The following is a 17,305-nucleotide window of genomic DNA, read 5'->3' as shown; positions in this document are numbered from 1 at the left end:
CTGAGTTTCTCCATTTGCACAATTTAAAACTCCACAGTCTGTAGGGACACGACTCTTCCTTTGAATTTCTTCCACTTATACAGTACTTTTCACAATCTCAAGGAGGATTTCTTTCCCTTGAGTTTCCACCAGTTATACAGCACTTTCAGACATACAGTTTTTCCTCTGGACCTCTGCTGCCTTTTGCAAAGGGGTATTGTTCTTTCCTTTCAGTCCTCAATTCGGGGGGGGGCTCTCCCCCCAAGCCTTGTCAGCCTTTCCTCAGTTTCACCTTAATTCCACAATTCACATCCAGGAGCCTCTCCTCCCCTTTCTTCAAACCCTGGTTGACTCTCCTGCCAGCGTTCTTATGACCTCCCTACTTGGGTGCGGGTCGCAGACTCGATGTATGCCTGATATACTCTGCAGCCAATGCGCTTTGTTTCATCACTTGGGTGCGAGTCCCAGGCTCGCTGAGTGCCTGCTTTACGTTCCTGCCAGGGCTTTTTCAGTACACTCAATAGGTGTCAATCCCAGGTTTACACTTCTCGTCAGAACTCACACTCTTTTGTATCCAGGTAATTATATCCTTTATATATTGAGTCATCGACCCTTTTCAGATGGTCTTAATCTTGGCGTCCCTCGGGTCTCACCGTTTCCTGTGCTGCCTGTTTGCTGACTGCGAGCGCATCTCGTCGGTTCCTCGGTGCCCAACTTGCCTTTTGCTCAGCTCGGCAGCTCCTTCTGACTGTGGCAATGGCGCAGTGAACACTCCCCTACCCGACTTCCCTGGTTGTCGCTCTCAGCAGCTTCCTCGCTTCGGCCTGCGGCCCGCTTTCTTTCCGTGTCCCAACCAGCATCTGGAGAAGTGAAAGTAACACTGTGTTCAGGTGTGCCATATTTGAATGTCCCGTCACCTGTAAACATCCTCCAATGACTAGAACACAGCATTGGCTTACCGCTTCTAGTGATCTTCATTACTCCATCCCTCTTCCTCATCTCAGTGTTGTTATATGGGTTGGGGGGGTAAGTAAGGTTGGTGAATAGTTAAAAGTGGATATTCTCTATCCACACTATAATATGTTGTACAGGATTGGGAGGAAGATAAGTGGGTGTTAGGAACCCATGTAAAGAATTGTTCTGATTTACTATCTTTATCTCTGCCTCCCTGGAGTTTGTCCTCCCTCAGGCAGTCCTCCCACAGATATTCACTCCCAGTGTCTGAGTCAGGTAGCTTCTGCCTTTCCCTGGCCACGTAAGGGAAGCTTCCCTCTAGGGAAGCAGAGACGATATTGCTATATTCATCACAATCACCCAGAAGTGGCCTTTCGGTTTTCATCCAGGAGAAGGAAACCATTCTTATGGATGATCAAGAAGACCACTCCTTTTCTTGAATTGAGTAGATAGTGTAAGAGTTGGACATAGATCTTTGGACACAGGACGGTGGGCTCTTTGCTTTAGAGTGACATCCTGACACATTCCTTAGTATTATTTGAGGCAGGGAAACCTCTCTTAGAACTAGTTTTTTTTTTTTAAAACAGTTTTTATTGGTTTTTTCAACAAACAAATAACAATTAACCCCCTCGACAGTTGTGATTTCAGGCTTTTTATCACACATTTGCATATCTTTATTACTGTCATCGTCCCTCCTCCCTCCTCCCTCCTTAACTCCAGCTTCCTCCATCATTCCTTTATATGGCATGTCTCTGCGAGCTCTTCCCTTTCGCTGCTCTCAGACGTTTCATATTCCCTTGGGCTGGTTCGGGTGGATCCTGATAAAGTAGCCACTAGTTGTCTCCATGCTACCAGGGGTCCCACTTCTCCACCCTCCCCTCTGCTGGCAGCCTCATACCACACTACTGTTTCGGCTTCTACCCATTTCAGCAGGTCATGCCACCATATCTCTTTCTTGGGTCTGTGGCTTGATTTCCAGCTCATGGCAATTCTTTGTTTGGCCAGAATATAGGCCAGGTCCTTCAGTTTTCTTACGTGTTTCATGTTGCATGGCCTGGTGAAACGTCCTACCATGCATGCCCACACGGATTCTACATCTAGCTTGATCCCCTTCTCAGTTAGGCGTTGGTGGACTTCCCCCCAGAATTTCCCTAACTCTGTGCATGCCCAGAACATATGAATCATCCCTGCATCTACCTCCTCACATTTGGGGCATGTTTGTACTTCAGTACCACCAAAACTGGCGATCTTCCGTGTGGTCATGTATGCCCTATGGGTTACTGTCATCCACCATCACGGCCATAGCCGAAATAAATTGGCGGATACTTCCGCGTTGGAGCTGGAGACACTGAGGTAGGGTGTTTTAGTCCCTTCTCTGTGTTCATGCTTCCAGCTCCAGTTACGTAGCGCAGCGCCACTGGGAGTATTTAATTCTCCACCTCCCGGCATGACGCTGCGTTGCAGCCCTATTGTATGCTTTCCTGTTTCCGGATTTCCTCGCTCCGGTCCTCTGTCTTTCTCCTGCGGATCTGCCAGAGGGTTTTCCCTGTTCTCCGGTGTGTCCTGTCTCTCTCAGTATTCTACTGTTCGCTTTATTTTTTTTCCTGCCGCTGCTCCGAGCGGCGCTCTGTTGTGCTCTCTCTCCTGGCGGGTTGCGTCCCTTCAGACTCCGCCTTCCTGTTTCTCTCTCTCTCTCTCCATTCCGGTCTTCCCCCCGTTCCCTTTTTCCTCTGTGGTTCCTCGGAGCAGTGCTTTCTACTCACCTTCTTCCTCTTCCTGGTGGTGCCTTCCTGGATCCAGTGCCATATCTACGAACTGCCACAAGGTGCTTCCGGCTTCTCCTGTCACTGCGACTCCTTCGCATCGGCAAACTTGGACATTCTACGGGGTACGAACTCCATTGTATTGCCTCTCATCATAACTCCTGCCAGCGGTCCGTCTTGTCATCAGGATTGGAGGATGTCAACGCTCCACTGCAGGGTTTTTTCCCTTTTGGGTTTTTCCCTGATTTCTGGCTTGACTCCGGAAAGGGAGTCATGGGGCAGCTGTTAATACAGCAGTCACTGTGGCTCCCTCCGTGACAAGCATATCCATCTGAAGAAGGGGAGAGACTACCTTGCGCGACGGCGCCTACAAGAGACCGACAACTCCAGCAGCTCAGGTGAGGAGAGTGTGTTTACAGGGGAGGAAGAGATCGGGGTGCACACTACGTGACAGTTACGTACAGCTGGATCTGTTGGAGCTTCGCATTTCTGGACACCTTTTGGTGCTATCTCTGAGCCCTTTCCCATTGCCCGTCTAACATGGGCATTCCCGCATCCTCCTCCCAATCCAGTCTCAACTTGAACACCTCCTTGCCCACTTTGGTCATCAACAGTTCGTAAATACGGTATACCTCGTGCCCTCCTTCCGAGATATCATATATCGTTTCTATTACCGTATCAGGTTGTTCTACTAGTACTGTTCGGGCCATGTTTCTTTCACCTGATTAATCACTCTGGTGTAAGTGATGTATTGCCCCGGGTGTAGCCCGGTTTCATCAACTATCGATTGAAATTCCAATGCCTTCCCTTCTTGCCATATATCTCCCAGCGTTGCTAAGCCTACCGGCTCCCAATGTTTACAAATTCCTTTCCTCAGTTGCTCATCTACCCCGTGTAACGTCACGAGTGGAGCCTGCAGAGAGCATGGGTTTGGGCTACCTATCGCCCGGCATGCCTTGCGCCATACCTTCCAGCCTTGTTCCAGCAATCTCGATCGCCCTTTTAACTCTGGTTTGGGTAGCCATATCAGTTCTTTCAAGAAGTACAGGTCACATTCCTCCTTCAGCAGTCTAGATTCTGCCGTCGTGTCTTCCGACAGACACCTGGACACATATAGTAGTTGCCCCGCCAGGTGGTATATCTCAAAGTTCGGCAGGTTTATACCCCCTTTGTCATACGTATTCTGTAGTTTCCATAAGGCTATTCTGTTTCTGGTGTTGTGCCAAAGAAAGCCCCTGCATAGGCTCTGAAGTTTAGTAAAAAAGCGCCCAGGTAGCATATATGGGATGTTTACAAAAAAGTGTAGTAACCTGGGCAAAACCACGATCTTCAGCAACGCCGCCCTCCCCACCATGGCTAGGGGGAGCTTTGTCCAGAACCCCATGCTGTTTTTGATGCTTTCTACTGCTTTTTCAGTATTATATTGTGTTCGTCTCTTACCGTATGATATATGTTCATCGCTAGATATCTGAACGTTCTGGTCTCCCAGGCTATCTTCCTGCGGGACTCCTCTGTATCTTCCCAGAGGAAACATGCAAGATTTCTTGGGGTTAACTGCTATGCCAGAGAGTGCCGCGTATCGCTCCATTACCTCCAGAATATATTGTAGGTTTTCCTCCAGGTACTGCAAGCACAGCAGCACATCGACTGGGTACAGTGATATCAAGTGTGGTCCTCCCACAGTTTGAACCTCGATCTCTTCATATTGTTGCCTTAGGTAGATTGCCAGAGGTTCTAGTGCTAGGATGTACAGCATCGGGGACCATGGGCAGCCCTGCCTTGTGCCTCTGCCTAGTTGCCATTTGTCTGAAATGATCGCTCGCGTTTTAACTCTGGCCAATGGGGAGATATACACCAGTTTCACCCACCTCAGATACCCAGGTCCCATCCCATATTCCTTCAAGGCTGCCATCAGCCAAGTCCATCTTACCGAGCCAAAGGCTTTTACCGCGTCAAGTGAGGCTATTGCTATTCCGCATGGGTCGCCTTCCGCCTGTTCTATGATGTGGTGGAGCCTTCTATGATTATCCGATATACTTCTACCTGGGACATAGCTGGTTTGGTCAGCATGTGTGAGTTTATTTATTACCCATTTTAACCTATTTGCCAGCACCGCTGTAAGGATTTTACTGTCCTGGTTTAGCATGGATAGCGGTCTGCATGACCACCAATCTGTACTAGGCTTATTGGGTTTGAGGAGCGGGATGATTATCGCCTCCCTTAGGGATTCCAGCAGTCTCCCCTTCTCAAAGGCCTCATTTAGCATTGCTAATAGCGGGGGGAGTACTTCTTGCATGTCCGTTTTATAGAATTTGCTTGGAAGTCCATCTGCCCAGGGACTTTGCTGGTGGGCAGGTGTTTAACCACTGCCTCTAGCTCCTCTATCGTCATTGGGGAGTCTAGGTTCTCCCTTTCTTCTGTGTCCAATTTAGGTAGCCCCATATCCTCTAGCGTCTCCTGAATCTCCTGCTCTACTGCGTCCCCCTCGTCCTCGTATAAGTGTTGGTAGAATTTGAGGAAACTCAAGTTTACGCTCTCCTGGGTGTCCCATATTTGGCCTGTTTCTCCCCTTATCTCTCTAATCGCTTATCTGGGTGACTCATTCTCATATAGCCATGCTAGCAACCTCCCCGTTTTGTCCCCTCCTGCATGCTATCTTTCGATGTATTTTTTTATAATTTAAGTTGCACAATCTTTCCCAGAGCCCACCGCATTCTTGTTGTAATTGGTTCATAATCTCTGCTTCCTCCTGTGAGGTGTCCCCTTTTTTCATGATTTCTTCTATTTTTGTCTCAATCTCTTGTAGTTCTCGCGTTATGCCCCCTTGCAGCCCTTTGGACTTGGATATGTCTGCTTCCTTCACCACAACATTAAAAGGCCTCCCATAGAGTGCCCTCTGACTCTACACTGCCAGTATTATTTTCAAAGAATTTGATTATCTCCTCCCTTAAATCCTCCCTGAAAGCATTATCTTTCAGTGCTTCGGCTCTGAGCCTCCATGTTGGGATCCTGGGTCTGGGAGGCTGTTGTCTCCACACCAGAACCAAAGGGGAGTGGTCCGATAGTACCCTTGCTTTATAATCCAACCTCTTAATCTCCCCAATTAATTCCGGAGTGGCAAACATCTAGTCCAGCCTCGTGTATAGCTTTTGTGGAGCCGCATAGTGCGAATAATGCCTATCGTTCGGGTGTTGTTGCCCCCATACGTCTTCTAGCTGAAAATCTCCCAGCAGGGCCTTTAGGATTTTCACTGCGGGAGTAGGTCTGTCTAGCTTCGTATCTGATCTGTCCATTTTGGGATTTAGCGTACAGTTGAAGTCCCCCCCGCCCATATAATCTCCCCTCCTAACTGGGGGCTGATTTTGCTGTATAATGTCTTGAAATAGGCCACTGTATCTTAGTTTGGGGCATATGTGTTGATTATGCATAGCTCTCTGTTCTCTATAATGCCTCGCATTACCACCATACTCCATCCGGCTCTACCGTGGCCTGTAATAGCTGAAAGGGTACATGTGGCGCTACCCAGGTGAGTACTCCTCTGGCATATGCCGAATACGTTGCCCACACAGTGGTCCCTCTCCATTTTTTTTGGATCACCTCCTGTTTGTCTTTGGTGAGGTGTGTTTCTTGTAGTAGGGCTATATCTATCTTTTGCCTCCTCAGGTACATCATGACTTTTTTTCTCTTTAGATAGCTGTTGAGGCCCCTGACGTTCCAGGTTACTATCCTAAGGTCTCCCATCTCATCCGTATCCTGACCCATCTCCGCCACCCCCGGTTCTGAGCCCTGTATATGCTTTTGCGTGGATATAAGCTTGCCCTCTAACTATTTGCACTACAAACACCCCTAACTCTCCCCCTCCCCCACCCTCTTGGTCCCCAACAGTTGCCAAGCTCCATCCCCGGATCTCAGGCTACCCCGCATCGAGTCCTACCCTATATAATGGTGCTAGGAACCCAGCAGGAGGTTGCTGTACTACTAGGAACCTAACTAGACTATCTATTGGGGCACGAGTTGGGTCCTCTGCGTCCCACGCATTTAGCTTCTGTGTTTTCTGCCTGCCGTATGTGTGTCCTAACTCCTCCCAAACTAGTGCAGAGCTATATTCAAGTCCCATTGTCATTATGTATACCGCACTTCAGTAATCAGGACCGATGCTTCATTTTTCGTCTTTGCCACTGCGGTGTTCCTTTGTCTCCCGTGGGCCATTCTGTGCATCCAGCCAGTCCATAGCTTCTTCGGGGGTCTCAAAGAACAGTGCCTTGTTTTTATGAAAGATTTTCATCTTCGCAGGGTACTTCAGCATGTATTTGAAGCAAGCTTCACGCATTCTCTTCTTGACTGCTCCAAAGTTTAGTCGGCGTCTTTGCACCTGGAGTGTGTAGTCTGGATATGCTGTTATTTCTGTGGAAGCTCTTCTTATAGTGCCCCCCTTACGAAAATGTTCCAGGATTCTTTCCCTGGCCCGTTAATGTAGTATTTTGGCGATGATTGGCCTAGGTGGGGCACCTGGGGCCGGTCTCCATATCAGGGCGGGGTGGACTCTCTCCACCGCCAATCGCTGGGTGAGTGCCCCTCCGTCAATCTCTTGCAGCAACATGGCTTCTATGTAGTCCGTGGGATTTGATCCTTCTTCGCCTTCCTGGAGCCCTATTATGCACATATTGTTCCTCCGGGCATGTCCTTCGGCCTCCTCAGCCCTGTTTTCCAGGTTACCCACTTGTTGGCGCAGTGTGGGGATCTCAGAGCTGTTTGCCATGCAGATGGTAGTGTTTGATTGGACTTCTTTTTCCAGCTCGCTCGTGCGTTCTGCTATCGCCTTGACGTCTTGTTGCAGTAGATTGACATCCACTTGTACTGCGTTGATCTTGAATTCAAGAGACGTCTTGAGATTTGCCATGGCTGCTTCTAGTTTGGTTTCCCACGTGACCTTTAGGTCTGCTATTGCCTCCAGCATCTGTCTTTCACTTCTCGTTGGTTCTGTGTCTGTCTGTGGGTTTCTCTCTTTGTTGCTGGTGCCATCCGTTTGTTGAGGTGTTCTGGTGCATTCTTCCATGGTGGGCTGCTTCCCTTTCGATTTGGGGAGTTTGGACGCCATCTTAGTGTCTGCTGGAGTGGTCTCCTCTGCTCTCAAGGGTCTGGGTGTTTGTTGTGCAAGCTACGCTGCCTCGATGCCTCTTGACTTTTATTCCGAGAGGCCAGCAGTTGCACTAGCGAAGGCCAGAGTGTCTGCCCGGTGTTCGTGCTTTATTGTAGTAAGGTAGTTCCGCCTCAATGGCGTTCGGGCTCTTCCTAACACTAAATGGTGATTGTGTTTGTTGCTGTTTATTGTGTATAAGCCTGGGGTTGGCTTTCGTATTGACTCACCCTCTAAGGGTCTGTGGTTTCACCAGCAGAGCTTGTCGCCTCGATGCGGTTGAAGTGCCTCTGTGTTGGCACCACAGTCCATGCTGTTTGCTCTCTCAGAGTGGGGCTGTGTCCATTTGTAAAGTGGGGCTCCTCCTTCGATGTGTCAGCCTCTGTCACACAGCCTCTGGTTGGGTCATAAGTCCCCTGATGTGCCCTTTCTTCTGCTGCTTCTCTTTGCGGGCTTCCCAGTGCCCTAGGCACAGTGCTATGTGTTTTGTTTTCGTGCCTCCAGTTGGAGCTGGGGAACTTCCCCTCTGTAGGCAGGCTGTCCTGGTGGTGGTATTTATCGCCCCTTTTGCCGTTTAAACTGAGTGTGGTATTGGTATGGCCACCTTTTTGGGGAGCGTTGACTGTATTATCCTATGTTCTGCGCCTCAGGCTTCCTCTTCGCCTACGGCCCAGGTCAAACACGCTCTGGACCTGCTATTGTCCTCAGTGCTTTGCCGCTGCGTTGTTGGTGGGGCTCTCACCTTCTCCCTTCAGTGCGTGCACTCCGCTTTAGTGTTCCTCCCCCACCTGATTCTTATTAGCTGCGTATCCCACGGAGGCTCACCTGCTTCATTTGACACAGTTTCATCCAAAATTAGGGCTCGAGTGCCCACGCACCTCACGGATGGCTCTGCCCTCCGCATTGCTTCTTATTCCTGCAGAGGGATGTGCGGTGCCGGGTCAGAAAGGATAATCCGCATCCCGAGCCATACTAATGCTATGTGTTTTCCAGGGACGCGTGTCATTCTGGCGTGTTCCGTATACTCGTGTTAATAGAACTTGCTCCTTGCGCACATGTCGCCCTGTGCATCGGGCGGTCGCTGTTTTCTACCTCTGTACTGTGCGTTTGTTGCACTTGGCTTCGCTTATCCTTTTTGGGTGGTCATCCTCAGAGATCACGCAACTTTTCAGGCAGCATTATCTTGGTCCTCAGTGTGCGATTTCAGTCCAGGTTTCTCTCACTGTGTGCCGTCCGCCTTCATGCAGATGTCACTGCTTTCTGTCTTAAGTTCCATGCGGTATACCGGCGGGCATCTCCAGTATTTGGTCAGATCCGCAGGAGCTTCAGGGATCCCCAGCCTCTTACATGGCTGGCTAGCCACACCCCCCGTCTTAGAACGAGGGTTAGACATGGCTTTCTCTTTTATTTTCTCACCAATAAAAGTCTATAGTCAGAAACATGCCTCCTGTGTGTCAATCTCCTACTTCCATACCCTTGCATATGGTGTAAGCAGTGAGATGCTGATCCACCTCATAGATATTGGTGGACCACAGGGTACACATGACCAAAAGTCTTCAGTGACTTAGCATCTCATAAGAAAGTCATTTGATACTAACTGTCAAGGTACTTCAGGGAGAAGCAATCCGCGAAAAAGTCTAGCCAGGGTACAAAGTCTCCACCATAAAAGCTGTTCTTTTGGAGAAGTTAAAGGACCCAATTAGCCAACAAAGACGTCTGTATAAAGGCAGAACCACAGTGAACAAATTGCACCTTAACATTATTCCATAAGCCCAAACTCCAGGTTAACTCTTGTAGTGAATTCCATTAGGCAAAAAACCTAGCCTAAAACGACCCCCAAACCCCACTCCCTTTGGAACTACCCAAGTCTGTTCTCCAGTTGAGAGTTCAATAGATTTAAAGGGAGAAACCCTGGCGATACCTGAAGAACCACTGTAAGAGTCCAGTTTCCTAAATGAGTACGAAGAAAAGACCTTCTCAGTAGGGGAGTAAGATCACTCTGATACCTTATTTATAACATCTGAAGAGGTAGAGATTCTCGAGGCCCCCAGTCTCCCTATAACATCAGTGAAATTAATACAATGGAGGCTCTGTTAGAACGCCCCTTAGCCCACCAAATACAGGCTGACACTGGTTTCAAGAGGGGCTAGATCGAATAACAACTAGCCAACAAAGACGAATACTCCCACATGGTATTTTACAATCCTACTGGGAGGGAGAGGATCTCATAAATGTGTTTCTGATTTTCGAAAGGCTCGCCCAACATTGTCATTGGATCAAAGAAATTGAAACCTGCTATCACGCTCCTTTGTAGCGAGTTGAGCTACAAGCCTCATACCAAGTGCTGCTGATGCCCTGATCTTTGCCAGCATTCCTGCACTTTGGCATCACCCAGGTGCAGTAAAGTACAGTTGCACCTTTTTCACGGCATCTGTGTAATTGAGTTCCATCTGCTACTCATGATTGACAGTTGCACACGCCTTTCTACATGTGTGCATGATGTACCAATCCAGGTGCTCTTAATTATTGCTGCACTTTCTCCTGCCTTACTGGAACCAACTTCTGATGCCCTTTTTCACCTCTGTATTCTCTGTACTCCCTGTAACCTGAAACTTGATGTGCCTTGAACCTGCGCAGTGTATGTTTTCTGCTGCATTTTAGTGATTTACTTTAAAGTTGAATCTAGGTGTGCCTTTGCACCTGTGCAGTGTATGTTTTCTGTTGCATTTTAGTGATTTACTGATTTACTTTAAAGTTGAATCTAGGTTTGCCTTTGAACCTGTGCAGTGTATGTTTTCTGTTGCATTTTAGTACTCACCCAGTATGATCTATGCTACCCTGTGCATATCTTCTTTAAAGCACCCCCATATCTGTGCCCTCTTGGCTGCTAGGCCTCCTGGTGAGCTTATTCGTGCACTGTGCAGCCCCTCTGTCTGCCTCTCTCCCTCCCCCTCCGCCCCACTACATGGCTATCTCCCCTATCTATTCTAACTGCTACTCTATCACCTATTCTATACCTCTCACTAGGTCTGGAAGAAAAAAGCTTTACAAACCTCTCCTGGACTCTAATCCAGGCCTACCTATTGCTCACACCTACATCACTGCTACTTCCAGGCAGACTATTACTGGCATCCTCTTTTCTATCCCTTCTATAGACCTATGGACTCCCCACCTGATCTCCACTCTCTCCCCTTTCTCCTCTTGACCCATTAATGGTGGCACTAGATGGGAAGTACTCTTGGCATACTTCTCATCCTCTAGGTGCATCATTATTGTCTACCACAATTGTACTATCATGGCCAGAGGTTCTCATCCTACTCTTCTCCTGCTTGACCGGTTCCTACCCTCTCTCGTTAACTTCCTCTCTTCTCCTCTAACCTCTCTGCCACCACCGACGGGAGTACCACGCCCCTGTACCCCCCTCGGAAAACCTTCATAGGTAGCAATTAGCTCCACTTACTTACTCTGAATGCTCATTCTGCTGTCATACGCTCCTCTGACATCTGTCTCCTTCTTGAAGACTTTGCAAGGGCGAGGACATGAAGCTCAGAGACATGGTTCAATGCCAGCTCTGTCATTGCTCTTAACACTGTCCATCCTGAGGGCTACAAAATCCTCTCTAAACCCAGACCCAACAGGCTCGGAGGTGGAGTGACCCTGATTTTTCCTGAGTGAGTCCCTGCTTCTATCATACTCACTCAATGTTACTCCTCTTTTCAATGACTCATCAGTTGGCCCGGGTTATCGCCTACTCTCTCTCTCTCACCCTCGCTACCATCTACAGACCCCCTAGTCCTATTTCTCTCTTCCTTTCTGAATGGGCCATCCTTGTCTCCTCCCTCTCGACCTCTTCTTCCAAACTCCACTTCCTTGGTGACTTCAATATCCACCTCGACTCCCTTAAATCAGCCACCTCACAGTTCTGCGTCCTTGTTGACTCCCTGCTCTGACTATTCTTCCTTCTGGTCCGACCCAGTCAGCCAGACACACTCTGCATGCCCTAATCTCTGGTGACATCCCTATCTCTAACCAGGTCACCACCCACCTCTCCTGGTCTGACCGCTGTCTCTTCTCCTACTGCTTGAGGCCATTTGGTCCTCTATCTGAGCCCCCACTAGCACGGTCAGCCTCCTTTGCCATCATTCGACCAATGAAGTGAGTGTCAGTCACTGATTTTGCTTCCACCTTCATCCCCCCTACAACCCCTTCTTCCGACTCTCCCTCTGATTCTGTCCTTGCTAATCTACACCTCTCCATCTCTAACACCCTGAACATCCTTGCCCCTGTCATGAAGAGCCGCATAAAACCTGCCTCCAAATACAATGGCTGGTATGACTCTGATCTAGCATCTCTGAAACATAAGTGCAGAGTTGCTGAATGGAAGTGGCAGACCCTGGGTTCATCCTCTGACAAACTGGCCTGTCTCCTGCTCCAAAGGCAACATCACTTCTCTATATGCTCCCAGGAAGAGGGCCCACACCCAAGCCTGCATCTCTGGAGCCACCAACAACACAACTGAATTGTTCGAAATCGACAAGGAACTCGCCAATCCCTTCCTGGGTAATCTCTTGGAGAAGCTGGTCCTCCTCCAACTGACCCTTCACACTGAACTTGTTGGTTGCCTCCATGACCATCAATCTAGATTCCGGGAATCCAGAGGCATGGAAACTGCTTTCCTGAACACCTGTAAAGACATGCTCACAAATCTTGACCCTAACTCTTCTGCTGTTCAACCATTCTATCCTCATAAAACAACTCTGTGATACTCTCAGCATCATGGACCAAGCATTGTAATGGCTGACCTCTTTCCTCACTAACTTCCCTTCCCAGCTGCAACTGCGCCCTTTCTCCTTCACCACCACACTCTCTACCTGAGGCATCCCCCAGGGCTCTATCCTATTACCATGGCTCTTCAATATCTATCTCGCCCCTGTTGCTCACCTGATCTCCTCCTCCTCTCTAAATTTCCAGTGTTATGCTGATGACACACAACTTTCCTTCAAACATCCCTCTCCACCTCCTCTGCCACTTTCATCCCTGATTATCTGACTGCCATCCAGACATGGGGCACGGCTAACGATCTCGGTCTTAATGCCAGTGAGATGGAAATCCTTCTCATTGGGACACCTGCACCCTGCTTTCCTCCTACCCTATGGCGACCCTCCTTGGGCCCTGTACCCTCACCATCCTGTGAGGCTAAAAACCTTGGGGTCTTCTTCGACCCTGCCCTCTCCTTCACTCCTCACATCTTGATATGATATGATATATGATATGATATGGCATTTGTAACGCGCCTATACACAAGTGTTTCAAGGCGCGACGGGGCGGGGGGGAACAAGGGGAGGCAGACAACGATCCTACTAGGCCAGGTGTCATTCAGATCGCGCAAGTGCAAGGGTAGAGGAGAGGGGAAAAGTGCAAAGGGGAGTTGGAAAGGGGAGAGTGCAGTACAGGGTTAAGAGCATACAGGATAAATAACAAGGGCCAGCTAGTGGCAAGTGCAAGATAAGTGCAGAAAAGTGCTGGGAAGGGGGGCTGTAGGGATACAGACACAGCCTTGCGGTGCAAGATAAGTGCAGAAAAGTGCTGGGAAGGGGGGCTGTAGGGAAAAAGACACAGTTCCGTGGTTGCCAAGGAGGCAGTGCAGGGGAGAGTGGCTGGGCCAAGGACCGAGAGCGGTAAGTGGCCCAGTTGCAGATTCAGTGCAGTTTCAGTAGGTTTAGCAGGGGAGAGGGGGAGAGAAGGCAGAGGCAAAGAGGAAGGTTTTGAGGTGCTTCCGGAACCGGAGATGGTTCTCCTCGAGTTTCAGAAGTCCCACTTCTAGCATCACCTCCTTAGAGGCATTCTCCCTTTCCTCACCTTCCCCCAGAGCTCTGGTCCTCTCTAGGCTAGACTACTGCAACAGCCTTTTCCCAAATCTCCCCCTTTCCTCACTACACCCCCTTCAGCTAATCCAGAATAGGGCTGCAAGACTTATCCTTGGCCTCAAGCCCAGGGACCATATCTCTCCAGCCCTAAAATCTCTCCCCAGGTTCCCGGTGGCCGTGAGGATCAACTTGAAGACACTCTGCATCACCCACAAGGCTTTCTTAGGCCTGGGACCAACTTTCCCTCTTTAAATACTCCTCTGTTAGAGCCCTTCGCTCCTCTAACTCCAACTCTCTGAATGTCAAATGCTTCTCTAAGCAGAGAGTGGGGAGCAGGTCTCTCTCTTCGGCTGGTGCCTCCCTTTGGAATAGCCTCCCTGCCCCTCTCTGACTTGAGCCGGACCTCCTTAAATTCCAGAAACATCTCAAAACTCTGCTTATCTCTACCTCTTTCCCATCCCTTGCTAATCGCCCCACTGCCACTGAGACCGGTGGCCTGGTCCTCATGCATCACACAGAATGCCAGTCCCTCTACTCAGTCGACTCCAGCACCCTACCCCCCTCAGCACTGCCCCCTGCGGGCCCCCTGCCTTCCAGCTGAGCATCCCACTCTTGGGACACATCCGCTCTGGCACTTAGCCTGAGGCCTCCCTTCTTCTTGACAATACTGTAGCTTCTCTTTGTCTATCTTATATCCCTTGTCTGCTAGATAGTCATCATTTGAATTGAATCCTGTCTGCACTCATCTTCTGTGGTGCTACAAATCAAAATATCATCTATGCACTGTATCACAGCACTCTTCAAATTAACATTGCCTAGGTCCATCTGCAGGACCCTATTAAAGATCGATAGGGACACAGTACCCTTGGGGCAGCCTAGTGTGCTTCAGAAAAGTCTGGTGAAACGTAAATGAAGTCAAGCCTTGTGAGTCCTTATGCAACGGGATTGAGAAAAACAAGTTTTTCAAATCAATCACTGTGAAATATTGTGCTTCTACTGTTTACTACATAGTATGTTGCTGGGTTAGGAACTAAAGGAAATGCTGCATCTACAATCTGGTTAATCGGTCTCATGTCCTGTATGAATCTCCACAACGCTCCCTTTGATTTTTTTCACAGGGTACAACGCGGTGTTACTCAATGATTCTGGTGGTACCAGAATACCTTGTTTGATCAGTGCTGAGATAGTCTTGAAAATACCCTCATCTGCCTCTCGAGACATGGGGTACTATCTTGCTCGAGGTAAAATCGCTCCTGGTTTCAGCTTTATCTTGACTTCCCCTATTCCCTTTAACAGTCCTATGTCATAAGGGCCTGTAGTCCATAAGACGCTCGGCATCCTTCTCCAAGTCTTCATCAAAAAATGCTGGATGCAGCCGTACCATCACCATTCGCTGTAGGGTTTCCCTTATCTCTATTTTTATCCAAAATGTAATGCTCATAAAGAACACTACTTCATTGTCTGTTGGGTCATCTCTAAACATGTCATCATCAGTCAACTTGAACCCTTCTTCAATAGCTATTACTGTTCTCCATGGCCTGCCCTCATCATCTGTTCCTTTGAGCATTGCCATTTCCCCTCATACTATGGCTGCACCTAATTCTTTAGGCATAGTCTGACCGCCCTCTTCGTCCATGGGTACCTGTGGTCTAAACAGAAATTCATCAGGTATTCTCATAGTTCTTCCCAATAAGCCAGGTAGCTAGGTCAATAGAATGCATAGGGGCGTGCTGCGACTGCCTTTGCAGTGGATTAATTTGCGCTTGCTGCGCCTGTTGTATTTACCTGATACACTGTCTGATCTTTGTTGAACCCTTCCCTAGATTGTGAGCTATATGCTGGAGGATAAACTGTCCTTCCCCCTCTTGAGAATTAGCCATTCTGTACATACCCTTTGCTCCCGCATATGCACACAGTGTGCTCTGTCATCCCACAAGTCCAACATAGAGTAGGAGCCCTTCTAATTAGGCCCCCTTGGTTAAATCCTCCTTGTGCATTCTGATTCTCATTCTGCACGTTCTGAAATACACCTTGATTGTTTTGGAATCCACTCCTTATTCTATTATTCTATATCCCATGCCTCTACTTCATGGCACAAATCCATTCCCTCCTTGGTCCATTGGACGCTGATTATTTGCCTGCGATGTACCCGCTGCTTGCTGTACCAGCCCTTCTCGGCTTGTTAATGCCGCCCCTTCTATGGCATACTTTGACAATTTCTTCTGGACTAACTTGGCTTCCTCAAGTTTCCTAGCCTCATCTCTGTTCTTATTTTTCTCCCGCAACAGCCGACAGTGATGCACTATTGTCAACTGTATTTCAACTCATGGGTTTGCTTCCATTTCCATTTGATTTTTCATCTGCCTCTGTACTTGTTCGGACAACCCCTGACATAAAATGTGGTAAAATAATGCCACTGTTTTTTCCCCATGTTTCCTTTGTTTCAAGAATCCAACGCTCTAGAATATCCTGAATATAAGCAAGAGGGTCTTCATCTTCTTTCATCTTACGTGTCATGATTGCACCCATGTCTGATGTGTCAGGATACTGTACCCTGAGAGCCCTCCAGACATCTGCTCTGTAATTATTAAATGCCGCTCCATTGTGCACTGAGTTCTGCGCTGTCACGCTTGAATAGCCTGTCTCTTCCATATGTCATCAGCTCTTTCCCCAAGATTGGCTGCTAAGAGACCCTTAATGTCCCCTATGGCAGGCGTATTTCCTCCTGTCATATCTTCAAACTCATAAATCAATTTTGCCACACCCAATGTCAAACTCAGGAGTTTGCATTTTAAAATATCCTTGTTCATCTGCCGCCATGGAATATACTGTGGACTTGCTCCCCCTTTTTCCAATAAGAGAAACTGCGTAAATCCTAACTCGCAATTGGCTCCAATCATCTGCCTATCCATAGTAGGGACAATGGTTCCTGACCTCCTCCTCCCAATCTTAACCTGCTCACATATGGCAGTGATTCTCCCTTCTCACTATACGATTGTCCTCTGGGGCACTCTGCATATGCTATGGGATCTGGTTTTCTATCCATATGTTGCTCCAGATCAGACCATCTTACTTCCTCGTCTGCCTGCAGGCTTCTCTCAGGGCTACATGCACCTCCTCCCTCTTCCCCACAGAAGGATTCTCTCTCTTCGTCTGACATATCTAGTCTAGTCCCCAACTAGTAGGACTCTCCTCCCCCTCACCCTTATTTAAGGTTAATCTACATAAGGATAAGGCTCTGTGCTCGAGACAAAATGGATTTTCTTCTTTGCTTCGTGCTTGGGAGACTAGGATTTGATCTCCCTTCCCTCGGCTCCCGATTTGTTACCTTCCCTTAACTCTTGATAGGCTTTAGCGATCCTGTCTTAGATATTTCCTATATCAAAGTTCTCTTCTAAGACCACTCTAGATGGCTGTGGCGTTGCTCCCTTTAACGGGAGGAACTCTTCTATACTGCCCCATTGTATTGCTGGCCTTGGCTACATTAGCTCCTTTTGAATGAGGTTAATATCGCGCTACTGCTGTCTCCTCTTTCATTCTAATTCTTTATCTAATTCTCTTTGCTTTTTCGCCTCTGATCTAACCCTCTCCTCTTCCTGTCATAT

Source organism: Ambystoma mexicanum, chromosome 7p, assembly GCF_040938575.1.
Source record: "Ambystoma mexicanum isolate Mex_15411 chromosome 7p, UKY_AmexF1_1, whole genome shotgun sequence".
Classification (NCBI taxonomy): Eukaryota; Metazoa; Chordata; class Amphibia; order Caudata; family Ambystomatidae; genus Ambystoma; species Ambystoma mexicanum.
This window is presented reverse-complemented; position numbering follows the sequence as displayed.